The sequence below is a fragment of the Dipodomys merriami genome, unplaced genomic scaffold (genome assembly GCF_024711535.1).
Source record: "Dipodomys merriami isolate MVZ:Mamm:240054 unplaced genomic scaffold, mDipMer1.0.p SCAF_1, whole genome shotgun sequence".
Taxonomy (NCBI): domain Eukaryota; kingdom Metazoa; phylum Chordata; class Mammalia; order Rodentia; family Heteromyidae; genus Dipodomys; species Dipodomys merriami.
Window position 1 is genome coordinate 98,108,255 of NW_027202270.1, and position 13,107 is coordinate 98,121,361.

The following is a 13,107-nucleotide window of genomic DNA, read 5'->3' on the forward strand; positions in this document are numbered from 1 at the left end:
AAAACTAAAGCCATTTCCTCTTAGGAACGAGACAAGAATGTCCACTCTCTCCACTTCTCTTCAATCTAGTATTAGAATGCCTACCTACAGCAATAAGACAAGATGCGAACATAAAAGGGATCCAAATAGGGAAAGATGTAAAATTCTCCCTCTTGGCAGATGACGTGATCTTGTATTTAAAGAATCCCATGGACTCCACTCCCAAATTACTCAAGCTGATTCAAAACGTTGGCAAAGTAGCAGGGTATAAAATTAACCCTCACTTTCCAGCCTCGGCCTTGGACCCTGAAGCCGCCATGATGTTGATGCTCAAGAAAAACTGGATTGCCATTTATGAACTCCTTTATAAGGAGGGGGTTATGGTGGCCAAGAAGGGTGTCCACATGCCCAAGCACCCAGAACTGGCAGACAAGAATCTGCCAAACCTTCAAGTCATGAAGCCATGCAGTCTCTCAAGTCTCGGGGCTATGTGAAGGAACAGTTTGCCTGGAGGCATTTTTATTGGTACCTAAGCAACAAGGGTATCCAGTATCTCTGTGATTACCTCTACCTGCCTCCTGAGATTGTGCCTGCTACTTTGTGCTGCAGCTGACCTGAGACTGGAAGGCCTCTGCCAAAAGGTCTGCAGGGCAAGCAGCCCACTAGACTCACAAGAGTAGAAGCTGACAGAGACACCTACAGACACAGTGCTGTGCCTCCTGGTGCTGACAAGAAAGCTGAGGCTGGGTCTGGGTCAGCAACTGAATTCCATTTTAGAGGTGGATTTGGTCGTGGATATGGTCAGCCACTCCAGTAAAGATGGAGATTGTTTTGTGTTGAATAAACTTGTAGCCAGAAAAAAATAAATAAATAAAATAAAATTAACCCTCAAAAATCAATGGCTTTTCTGTATGCCAACAATGAGAAAAGCATGGCTGAAATCAGGAAAGCAACTCCTTTTGTAGTAGCCCCACAAAAAATAAAATACCTAGGAATAAATTTAACCAAAGAAGTGAAGGAGCTCTATGATGAAAACTTTAAAAACCTGAAAAAAGAAATCAAAACAGAACTTAGAAAGTGGCAAAACCTCCCATGCTCCTGGATTGGAAGGATCAACATCGTGAAAATAGTAATACTTCCCAAGGCTATCTACAAATTCAATGCGATACCTATCAATATTCCAACCTCATTCTTCAAGGAAATAGAAGAGGCAATCCAAAAATTCATATGGAACAATAAAAGACCCCGAAGAGCAAAAACAATCCTTAACAGAAAGAACAGTGCTGGTGGAATATCAATACCAAATTTCAAACTCTACTACAAAGCCATAGTAATCAAAACAGCTTGGTACTGGCACAAGAACCGACCTCAGAACCAATGGAATAGAATTGAAAACCCAGAAATGAACCCACAGACCTATAGCCATCTAATCTTCCATAAGGGAGATAAAAAAATAGAATGAAGAAAAACAGTCTCGTCAGTAAATTGTGCTGGCAAAATTGGTTAATCACTTGTAGAAAATTGAGCTAGAACCTGATATATCACCCTGCACCAGAATCTTTGATCCAAATGGATCAAAGACCTCAGAGTCAAAGCAGACACTCTGAAAACATTACAGGATGGAATAGGAGAAACCCTAGGTCTCCTTGGCACAGGCTGAATTTTTCTTAATAGAGACCCAGAAACAGAACAGATCAAAGAAAGGTTGGACAAATGGGAGTGCATGAAATTGCAGAGCTTCTGCATGGCAAAGGACATAGCTAGCAACATAAATAGAAAGCCCATGGATTGGGAGAAGATCTTCACTAGCCATACAACAGACAAGGGTCTTATATCTAAAATATAGCTGCAACTCAAAAAATTAAATCCCCCAACAACAAATCCTCAAAGAAACAACTGCCCAATAAATAAGTGGGCTAAAAACTAAAAGAGAAACTTCTCTGAAGAGGAAAGAAGAATGGCCAATAGACACATGAAGAAATGCTCAACCTCTCTAGCCATAAAAGAAATGCACATCATAACAACATTGAGATACCACCTCATCCTAGTTAGAATGGCAAAAATCAAGAACTTTAATAACAACAGATGCTGGAGGGGATGTGGACAGAAGGGAAGCTTACTGCATTGTTGGTGGGAGTGTAAACTTGTTCAACCACTTTGGAAAGCAGTATGGAGGTTCCTCAAAAGATTCTATAGAGCTCTCTTAGGACCCAGCAATCCCACTTTTGGGCATTTACCCAAATGTTTACAAACAAGACCACACTAAAGCTACCAGCACAACTATGTGTATTGCAGCATTATTTACCATAGCTAAAATATGGAACCAACCCAGATGCCCCTCAGTAGAGGAATGGATAAAGAAAATGTGGTATATATACATAATGGAATTCTATGCCTCCATCAGAAAGAATGGCATTGCCCCATTTGTTAGGAAATGGAAAGGCTTGGAAAAAATTATATTAAGTGAAGTAAGCCAGGCCCAAAGAAATATAGGCCCCATGGTTTCCCTTATCTGCAGTAACTAGTATATGTCTGAGATAAACAGAAACTGTCAGACAAGTTGATGTGAGGCAAAATGAATCCCAAGACACAATTTTAAAAGTATAAAAAAGAATACAGACATAGGGAAAATAAAAAGAAACTGCAATATGTCTCTATTATACAAACTTTTAAAGAAGATATGTGGTATTGAATGTAATTTATGTACCACTTTCCCCTTACTCTCTAGTCATGCTGCACATTTAGAATAGTTTCTGCAAAGGTAACTTATATTCTTAAAAATAAATTGTGATCAGTTATAAAGAAATTAGTTTGCAAGTCCCTCTAGAAATGCCTAAATCTAATTTGAGATAGAATTACAGATTTCTTATATTTACTGTGACATCTTCCTTATACCCTGAGCTGTCACACATATTCCAAGGTTTTAGAATATCAATACATGTGATATTTCTTTCCAACTATAACCTGCAAAGCAGGAGATTACTCTAGAAACCCTCCTTTCCATGCTTTTCACACACACACACACACACACACACACACACACACACACACACACACACACACACACACACACACACAAGCATTCTCTCTATGGAACTGTAGAATATGAATAAATGCTTCAGGTAAAGAGAGTTTACCCACCAGAAAACCAGAAGTGGAGCTGTGACTCAAAGAGGTAAAGTACTAACCTTGAACAGAAAAGCTCAGGGACAGTACCCAGGCCCTGAGTTCAAGCCCCATGACTGACAAAATAAAAAGAGCATTTACCACATAAATGGTTAACTTAGGAAACAGTGAAATTAAATCAACCTTATTACAAAACTTGTTAGAACTTTGTGTTAAAATGCAATGTGAATCAACAAAAAGAAAGGTATAAAATACAACATTTCCCAATACCATAGAATACTATTCAAGCAGACCTTTGGGGGCTCCAGGAAAAGTTAGAATATTTCTCTGGGTAATGCCCTTTGGGGAAGAGGCAATGCAATCACAGCCCAAATTTTGCTGCACATCAAAGGTGTTCACTGCAAATATTGTATTAGCCTGAAGGAATTTTCCAGTCTCCCAGGAATACCATAAGTGTTTTCATCTTAGAAATTTCATTGAGAATTAATTATCAACCTTAACATGAAGGTTTAGACACTGAGAAAGAATTCTGGTGAACAGCACATTCAATTCTCTCCTATTCAACATTTCCATCAATTCCCAGAAAAAAAGGTCCATCAACTTAGAGATGGAGGGAAGAAAAAAGCTATGAAAATGTACCTTGTATAGTTCTGACCAAGATAAATATTGACCAAGAATTTAGAGATTGATTGTTTTGAAATAGGCATAACCTGGTAGTTTTGAAGATTTCATACTTGGTGTGAAAACTGGATTTTGTTTTATCTCAGATGTTCTTTTCCAGCTCTTTATTTTTGTTTTTACAAAGTAAATTAGATTTTTAAAATATACATAACACGTACTAAGACCAACCTTTTATTTTCTTTCAGACAAGATAATAATACCTAATTAGTTTCAAGATTTTAATAAACAAAAATAGAATAAAAGCTTAGTTTATTTTCCTAGTAATCAAGAAGGTTGTGAAATATTTAATTTTATACAGTTTCTTCAACATCCTGTCATTAAAAAATATTGATGAATATAACAAGAGAGGATTTTTTTCCTTCAACATTTTTCTTATTAAGTAGTTGTACCTACTTAGAGGTCACAATTCTATAAGTCAGGTTACAAGTACAATGCATCTTGATCAATGCCATTTCTTCCATAATTATCCTCCCTTATTCTCCCTCCCATCTCTACTCTGAAGTTCCATAGCTCAATTTTTGTATAATGTGGCTTGAGATACAATGTCCTGAGATGAGCCATCAAAATGCTGTCAGAAACAAAAGTTTGGATTCAAGCGGCATGTGGATACCTGTTTTTCTCAGCAAAATAATTCAGCCATTGTAATTATTTTTAACAGAACTAGGCTTCACACTGTGGGATAATGAGCTGGAAAATGTATTTGTTTTAAATAAAGGCATTTTCACACTACAAGAACACACAAACATGTACGAAACCCAAATGCACCCATCCAGCAAGGCTGGTAAAAGAGCCAATTTGATGTTATTTCCAACTGTGTAGAAATAATTTGCTACAAATTCAGGCTACAATGCAAACAGGTGCTTCTTGAAAGAAACCCCATGAGTCTGGAATTGCCAAGGTTTGGGACAGCTGGGAAACATGAAGATGTTTTTCTCTTAAATGGTACCCAGGCCTCTGAGCCCTATTTGACTCTCATCTCCACACATTACCTTTAAGTTTATCTTCATCCTCAGAGGACCAAGGCTGATCCCTCCAATGAGCCTTCAGATTTCACCAGAGCTGTAGATTTACACACAAAAAAATGAAGAAATCATTATTTAAACTGAGAATACATGGGAGCATGATTCCTCAATAAACTTGAGGAGGGCAGATAGGAGAGCACAAATGAGGTAACCCTCACCCTTAAATTCCAATTACTTTGCTCTTGGAATCAGATGAAGAGACAAACATGAAACCAATACAGAGAAGCATGAAATAAACTGCTTAGAAAACAAAATGAAGGGAGAAGCTGTGGGACCACAACAGAAGGGGTGACATTGATCAAGATGTATGGTACTCATAAATTGATGTGTTGAATGGAAATCCCTGTGTACAACTACTTAAATATAATTTTAAAAATTAGCAATGAAATGCAGATAAAGCAGTTTGAAAGAAAGAAAAGAAAAGAAAAGGAACAAATGCAGAAAAAACAAAAATGCTGGACGTTGAATGACACAACGGGAACAAAGAAGGGAAATCAAAGTTATTTCCTCTTTTAAGGCAGCTTTCCAGAAGTGTGGCAGATAATCCAAGTGTGGAACATTTAGACTGGTATCATTTAAGAAGTATAGATTCCTGGGAATGGTTCCTGTGTGGAACTCAACGTTGGGAGTATTCATCTATAGCACTGCCTTGGTTTCCTTGACAGATGAATCCTATTGGGCTTTCAGTGACTTTGATGATTCAAGGCTTTTCCTTGCAGATTTGAGGTGCTTTCCCTCATCCTCTAAATCATCCTCTTCACTGTAAATCATGGATAGCTTGACAGAGAATTCTATTCTGAAATTAAAAAGGAATTTGCCATCAGTGGTTCATCCTAGCTATTCAGGAGGCTGATATCTACGGATGGAAGTTCAAAGCTAGCCATGGCAGATAAATCCAAATAAAACTTACTCCAATTAACCAGTAAATAGATGTTGAGGTATGGGGCTCCAGTGGTAGAAAGCCAGGGTTGAGCAAAGAAGCCAACCAAGAGCACAAAGCCCTGAGTTCAAGCCCCCAAATGGGACACATAGAAATTTTCCACAATTGCACTAATGTGTTTTGATCTGATTCCTTAGCCCTAGGATTTGTCAGGTAATAAATGAAGAAACCCAAGAGCACAGTGAAAACATCCTACAATTCCAAAATCTACTTGCCACTGAAAAGGGAAGCTGTTAGCACAGGCGGAGAGTCATTTTTTCAGCTTCACTCTTATGTGACTAATGTATATACAACTGAAGAGCTCAAACAAATGTAATTAAGTCAATGTTGTGAGTCATATATTGTGAGAATTTCCCCCTCTATTTTACATTGTGTCACACATTTACAAATGACTTTATTATATAAACATTGACTTGCTCAATTAATTTAGCTTTGTCTTGATGGCTTACACATGAAACAAACTCTCTCTGGAGTTTCTTGGTTGCCTTGGAGGAAAGAAATAATGTTTCAATAATATAGCATAGAAACATTTGGAAATGTAAAATATGGTATTTGAATATACTCAAATAAGAAGAGTTCCCAGAATCTTCATAACTTGTCCTTGAAAAAAGTACATTGCCTTTGGGGAGAGGGCATTAGAAAGTTAAGTTGTTGGCTACTGAGAATGATTTGTTTTAAAATTTTATCTCTGCAAAGTACTTAGTTCCTATCACATGGAAGATCATGTATTTTATCGAGCATTGAGCCTTACAGAAAAATTGGAATGATAGATGGGTATGAGATTAATGACTCTTCATAGTAGAATGGAGAAGAACTTAGGATCCTGGAAGGAAATGAAGAGAATTCTGATTTCTTCAGGAGGTCTAATGCAATAAAGAGGGACATTAAATTGTTGAAATGTAATTATTGGGCTTTTGAAGCAAACTAAGCAAAGTCTTAACTCTGAACACATTTCCTAAAAGGTTGTGTGATTTCATTTTTAAATGAGAAAGGATAGTTGCCTTTATTTTATGAATTCTATTCCTTTAAAACATTTTTCTTTTCTTAAATACCTAAGATTTGTACATAAAAGTTTTTTAAATCAAACTAAGTACTCATTTATAAGCTTTCCCCAAACAGGAATGTTTTGTTCCTCCTAAAGAATGAACGACCTTGTATTTCATAGTAAGACTTGTCATTCCTTGTATTTATCTAAGAACAAGGTACATGATGAACTTGACTTCATTCCACCTCCAAACTACATTTCTCCCCCACCCCTGCCTAAATTGTAAAGTTTGTTGTTCAAAGTGTTTTCTACATCTCATTGGTAACAATGGGTCAACCTGTATCCCTATTTAAACATTTTGTTTTTCCCTTCCCCTCCCCAAATTACACTGACATCAAATACAGTGTAAACAGGGGTTATACCATGGGGGAGGGACATTCAAAGCACCAAAAAAAATCACATGGCACCTTAAACTTTATTTTTAATCTTTATGTTGTTAACTACCTTGCATATTGATACTCTTGCCTATCATTTTGTTTTATATGTATGTTTGACCATAGATAAACAACTTTCAACCTACTCCAAACCTACATTGAGGCAACTTAACATGGCAGATCTCCGTTTAATGATGGTGCACACCAATCCTATTATAGTCACCTCGTTCATGTAATTCACAGATAACCATCTTCTCTCTTTCAAATATTTTGACACATCCACCTACAGATTCACTCTCAACTGATGACTTTGTTTATTTCACTTGGAAAATTAAAGCAATCATGAAAGAACTTGCATACATCTTCTTCCAATCTCCTACCATATATACCATCAAATCCACCTAAATTACCAACACTTGTACCAAAACATTCTGAATTTTCATCTTGCACTTTAGATAATTTAGTCATACTCCTATTTAAAATTATGTCTTGCCAGGCACTGGTGGCTCACACCTGTAATTCTAGCTATTCAAGAGACTGATATCTGAGGATTCCTGGGCAGGAAAATCTTTGAGACTCTTTTTTTAAGAAGTGTACTTATTGTTTTCTAAATATGATATACAGAGGGTTACATTTACATGAGTCAGACAGACTATATTTCTTTTTGAACATTATCACCTCTTCCTTTGCTCTCTCCCAGTTTTTCCTCTCATCCTCACCCACAAGTTGTATAAATCATTTTCAACATAGTATTTAGTGAGTATCAGTGCTGCATTTGTTCACTCTCCAATTAAACACAAAAAGAAAAAAGACAGAATTGGAGCTGTGGCTGACGTGGTAAAGTTCTAGCCTTGAGGGGAAAAAATGCTCAGGCAAGTGCCCAGACATTGACTTCAAGCCCAAGGACCAACACACACACACACACACACACACACACACACACACACACACACACACACACACACACACACACACACACACACACACACACACACACACACGTCTCTCCTCTTGCATGATAGATCACAGGGATATATTTCCACAGCTCTCCTCTTTTTCTCCTAGATCACAAGTTTTTATTATTCTCCAGTCTTTATTACAAAAAAAATACCCACACATAGAGGGCCTGGGTGAGAGAATGCTTGCCTAATTGTTCAAAATCCTGAATCAATCACCCTCTTAGGGAAAAACACATACATATATTCTTATCTCCTATAAAATTGCCACATAGAAATAGATATAGGGTACCATGATAATTTCTATGCAGATCTTCCAAACTTATTACAGTAAACAATCATTTCCATTAGTTAACACTTTAGTGGATTTTTTTATAGATTTAGGAAGGATGAAAAGAAGCCTTGGACACAAAGTATTTGCTTTCAGAAAGCTTGATATAATGAGCATCAAAAGAACAACAAGAACATCAAAAGAAGGCTTTGAATTCAGCTCCTGATGCAGTCAGATCAGCAGTGGGCAAGGCTCATGACAGTGACTTGGTCTACACTGTAATAATCATATGCTAAAGGGCATAAAAGACTAAGGATAGAATCTTACACTTCAGCTATAGCCACATGCAAGCCATCAGAGTTTTTCTAAATAGAACAAGCATGATAAAAAGCCTTGAAAAAAATAATATCAAGTTACTGATGTAGATTACTGATTGCTGAGCCCCAAAACAAAGAAACACCTAAAGACACCATGACAGAAGGGAGAAGTTTAAGTTTATGGAGGAAGGGGGAGACAGGACAAAGTCTGCATTCATTGTAAGCTTTTGAGACACATTCTATTTGATTTCTTTGCGTGTTACTTTATGGCTTAAGATCTAAATATGATCAGATCAACTTACCTTTCCATTTCCAGAGACATTTATACTCACAGTGACACAGACAAGGAACACAACCTCTTTCCTAAGTTTCTGTTCCTGTTAAAATATATTAAGCATTTTAGTCCTTTTATTGTTTCTTTGAGTATGTTGTGTAGAAGTAGCTATATTTTATGTCACAAACTATGTAAGATTAATTGTTATATTCCTCTATTTTCTTTCTTTCTTTTCTCTCTCCTTTCTTTCTTCACTCTCTTTCCTCTCTTCTCTTCCTGTCCTCTTTCCTCTTTCTCTCTTCTCTCTCCTCTCTACTTTCTCTCCTTTATCTTCTCTCTTTTCTCTCTCACTCTTACCAGTCCTGGGCTTGAATGCAAGGCTTCATACTTGCTGTCTACTGAGTCATACACTAGACCCCTTCTTGCCTTTTTTCAAATCAATTCTCTTGCTTTTGCAGGGGCCAGCCTCAGACCATGATACTCTTACCTTTTTCCTCCTGCAGAACTGGAATGACATCACACCTGGCTTGTTCTTTGAGATAAGGTATTACTAATTTCTTTTTTGCCCAGGCTGACTTCAGACTGTGATCTTCCATCTTCACCTTCCTAGTATCTGAAATTGCAGGCATGAGACACTGTACCCAGTTTGCATCTTTGTCTGTTCTTTAAAATAAATAAATAAATCTCTCAGCTAATGTTATTCGATTGGACTTCAGGGTTTTATTTGCCATATTGCTGTTTATTTCCTCATCCACATCCTTTGCATCCTCTTTATCTCGAGCAATTGATCGAGGTAGTTTAAACAACGATTGTTCATTCCCTCAGAGGAATTTTTGTGACAGCTCTAAATAAAATTAGTTTTCACCTTGCTGTAATTGATTGATTGATAAGAAATCATTTACAGACTTGTATTGAAGAACAATACATAGTTCTTGATAGTGAAGATATAGCATGATCAAAGGCTGACTGCTTTTTAATGGCAAGAATGGATGAAAGGACATTATATTGTGTAGTAAGGACATCATATAATAATAACTAACAGAAATAAATTCAAAAGCAAGTAAGTATACTAGGTATCCTTTAAAGTAACTTGAGTATTAATTCTTCCTGCTGAAATTTGACAATAAATAATTAGGCATTATGTAACTTTCCTGCATAAATTGTATTTGAAGGTAACCAAATGACCTAAAAATGGATCATTAAAATTTCTGCTTGTTTACAGTTAACAGAATTCCAGCTAATAAATTCAAAATGGATGATAGAATTTTAAAAACCATCATTCTTGCCAAGTGCCAATGGTTCACAACTGTAATCCTACCTATCCAGGAGGCTGAGATCTGAGGATCACAGTTTGAAACCAGCTAGGGCAGGAAATTCCCTAAGACTTTTATCTCCAAATGACAATTAAGCACCAGAAAGTCAAAATGGAGCTGAGGCTCTGGTGGTAGAGCTCTAACCTTGAGCAAAATAGCTCAGGGGCAGTGCCCAGGTTCTGAGTTCAAGCCCCAAGACCAGAGCCAAAAATAAACAACAACAAAGAAATAAAAACACCATTTTCTAGTTGCTAATAATATAATTCAAGCATACAACAAAAAAACAGAACATAAATCCATGAGTTTGTTGCTGTCAAACTCTCTACTCAACTCAGTATCACTGAAAATGGAACAAACAGTAATTGTGTGCTTCTGAGGTGAACATTATGGGCCAATATATACATGACAGGTATTTTCGTTTTTCTGTCTGGAGAAGCTTGAATTATTTCAAACTTAGTTATTACAGTTACTTACTATGTAAAACCATATACATAATGACATAATTTTATTTTTCAGAGTTAAAAATTATATTCTCATTCAAAAATACATGTTTGAGTCCTTTCTTTCATGCTATAGGCACTGCGCTAGGTTCTGTGACTTGAAAGTGAATGATCTAAACACTGTCCCTGGGGAGTTTATAGTCTAATGAATAAAGAAACTCTTCCAGCTAACACCGAAGAGATACATGCAAAAGCAAATGATTTACAACTCACCACCTAATCCTCCTGGTGCCAGTGTGTTAGGCTTCAGAGATGAATCTGTCCTAGCGACATAAATAATCAGCAAGCATCTCATTAAGCTGACAATGACAAACCCCATTACACAAGGAATAGCAGGGAGCAACATAAGAATGGTGAGAAAATGTGGCATCGTTTGTGGTCTGAGTTGGTTAACATACAGAGGCTGCGGTGTGATTGAGAGTGTGGTGGCATGATCAGGAGATAATACTTGAAAATTGAGCCTGCCTGGATTACAAAGTTCTCTGCACATTACATTACAAATAGTAGACTTTGGGTTGTCACTTCCTTTTTTAAAGCAGGAGAATAGTATCTTAGACTAGCCTTTTGCAATGTTACCCTAGAAATCTTGAGGATGGAGGGTTGCAGCTGAATACAACTTAGGGAAAACACTGGAGTTAAGTGATTATCACAGTTGTGATCATAGGAGACCAAAATGTCAAGGGGGAGGTCACACATGAAGGAAGGGATGGGAGAATGAACGGTTAATAACCATTTTTTATGAACTGGTGATGAAATGTACGACTTCATTGGAAAGAAAAACATAAGGAAAGAAGCATCTTTCACAGAGCTTTCCCATCCATTCATTATGTTCCAATTAACAAGGCTTCTTAAGACACTGGTGAAGTGTCATAGTCTACAAGTGTCATTATTCTACACAGAATTGGAGAATTAGAGGCTAGGAGGTTTTTCTCTGGTCTCAGAATCTACTTTGTTTCAAAGTTTATTAGCAAAGAAGAATTCAAATGTAGTCACTTACACTCCTCTAAGCATGAATAAAGGAGAGAAGGAAACCTGACAGCCAGCCGTGCGATGATGTATGTTACTTGGGACGAGCCCTGCATTCTAATGGCATCTTTCAGCAGAGCTTTTTTTATAGCAGCACATTTGTACCAGCTGTTGAGTGGTTTTACTTACATCCACTTTAGCCTATGCATTTAGGTGGCATGTGCCATCAAGTTTCCTATCTTTAGAAAATGATTCAAGTCTGTAAGTCATATGGTATTCAAAGTACATATCTTCAACATCAAGGACAAAGACCAAATGGATGGAAACTATTTCTTGCATCCAATGGTTTATTTGAGCATGCATTTGGCTCTTAAATTCCTCTGCAGTATTTAAATGTGGATAATATAATAAAAATCATGCCTAATTCTAAGACACATCGATGAACTTCAGAAACCTGCAGTCTAATAGATATATAAAACAAACACCTAGACACCTGAATTTCTTGCAAGAATCAAGAAATAAACATGACTGGAACTTCCCACCAACCCTTCCCACATACTCTTCTTTTTTATTTTATGCCAGTCCTAAGGCTTGAACTCAGGGCCTAGGTACTGCCCCTAAGGTTTTTGCTGAAGGCTTGAACTCTACCACTCAATCCACAGCTTCACTTGCAGCTTTTTTGGTAATTAACTGGATATAACAATAACAGTCTGGCTGTGCTGAAAAATGAACTTTACAATTTAGGAGAATGTAGTTGTGGAGATGGGAGGGAAGGGATGGTAGGCATCAATGCTTGATAAGAAATGTACTCATTACCTTGCTCATGTAATTGTAACCCCTCTGTACAGTATTTTCACAATAAAAACCTTATAAAAACAAAACAAAACAATAATAGTCTGCCTGAGCTAAGTTCAAACCACGATCCTCAAATCTTAGCCAATTGAGTATCTAGGATTACAAGCATGAGTCACCAGCACCCAGAAAGTCATTTAATTTTTAAGCATTGAATACTTCATATTTTACCAGAAATACAAATTCCTAACTTAGAAGCCAAGCACTGGTGGTTTATGTCTGTAATTCTAGCTGCCAAGTTGGATGCTGAGAGTCAGAGGATTTCTGATTCAAAGCCAGCCTGAGTATCAAAGTCTAAGAGACTCCATATCCAATTAACCAGCAAAAAAGCTGAGTTGCAGGCATGGCTCAGATGGCTGATCTCAGTCATGTAAGTAAAAAGCTCAAGACACTCAGTTCAAACCCTATTACTAACCAAAATAACTCATTCTCACCATGAGATTTGCTGTTTGGGAAGCATTTTATTGTTCCTTTAGGGTAACTACTAAACA

At 37.0% G+C, this 13,107-nt stretch overlaps 1 pseudogene; it reads left to right on the forward strand.

The window, feature by feature from the left end:
* Window positions 1-299: 299 nt before the first annotated feature.
* On the forward strand, window positions 300-796 carry LOC138803342 (small ribosomal subunit protein eS10-like; annotated as a pseudogene).
* The last annotated feature ends 12,311 nt before the right edge of the window (window positions 797-13,107 follow it).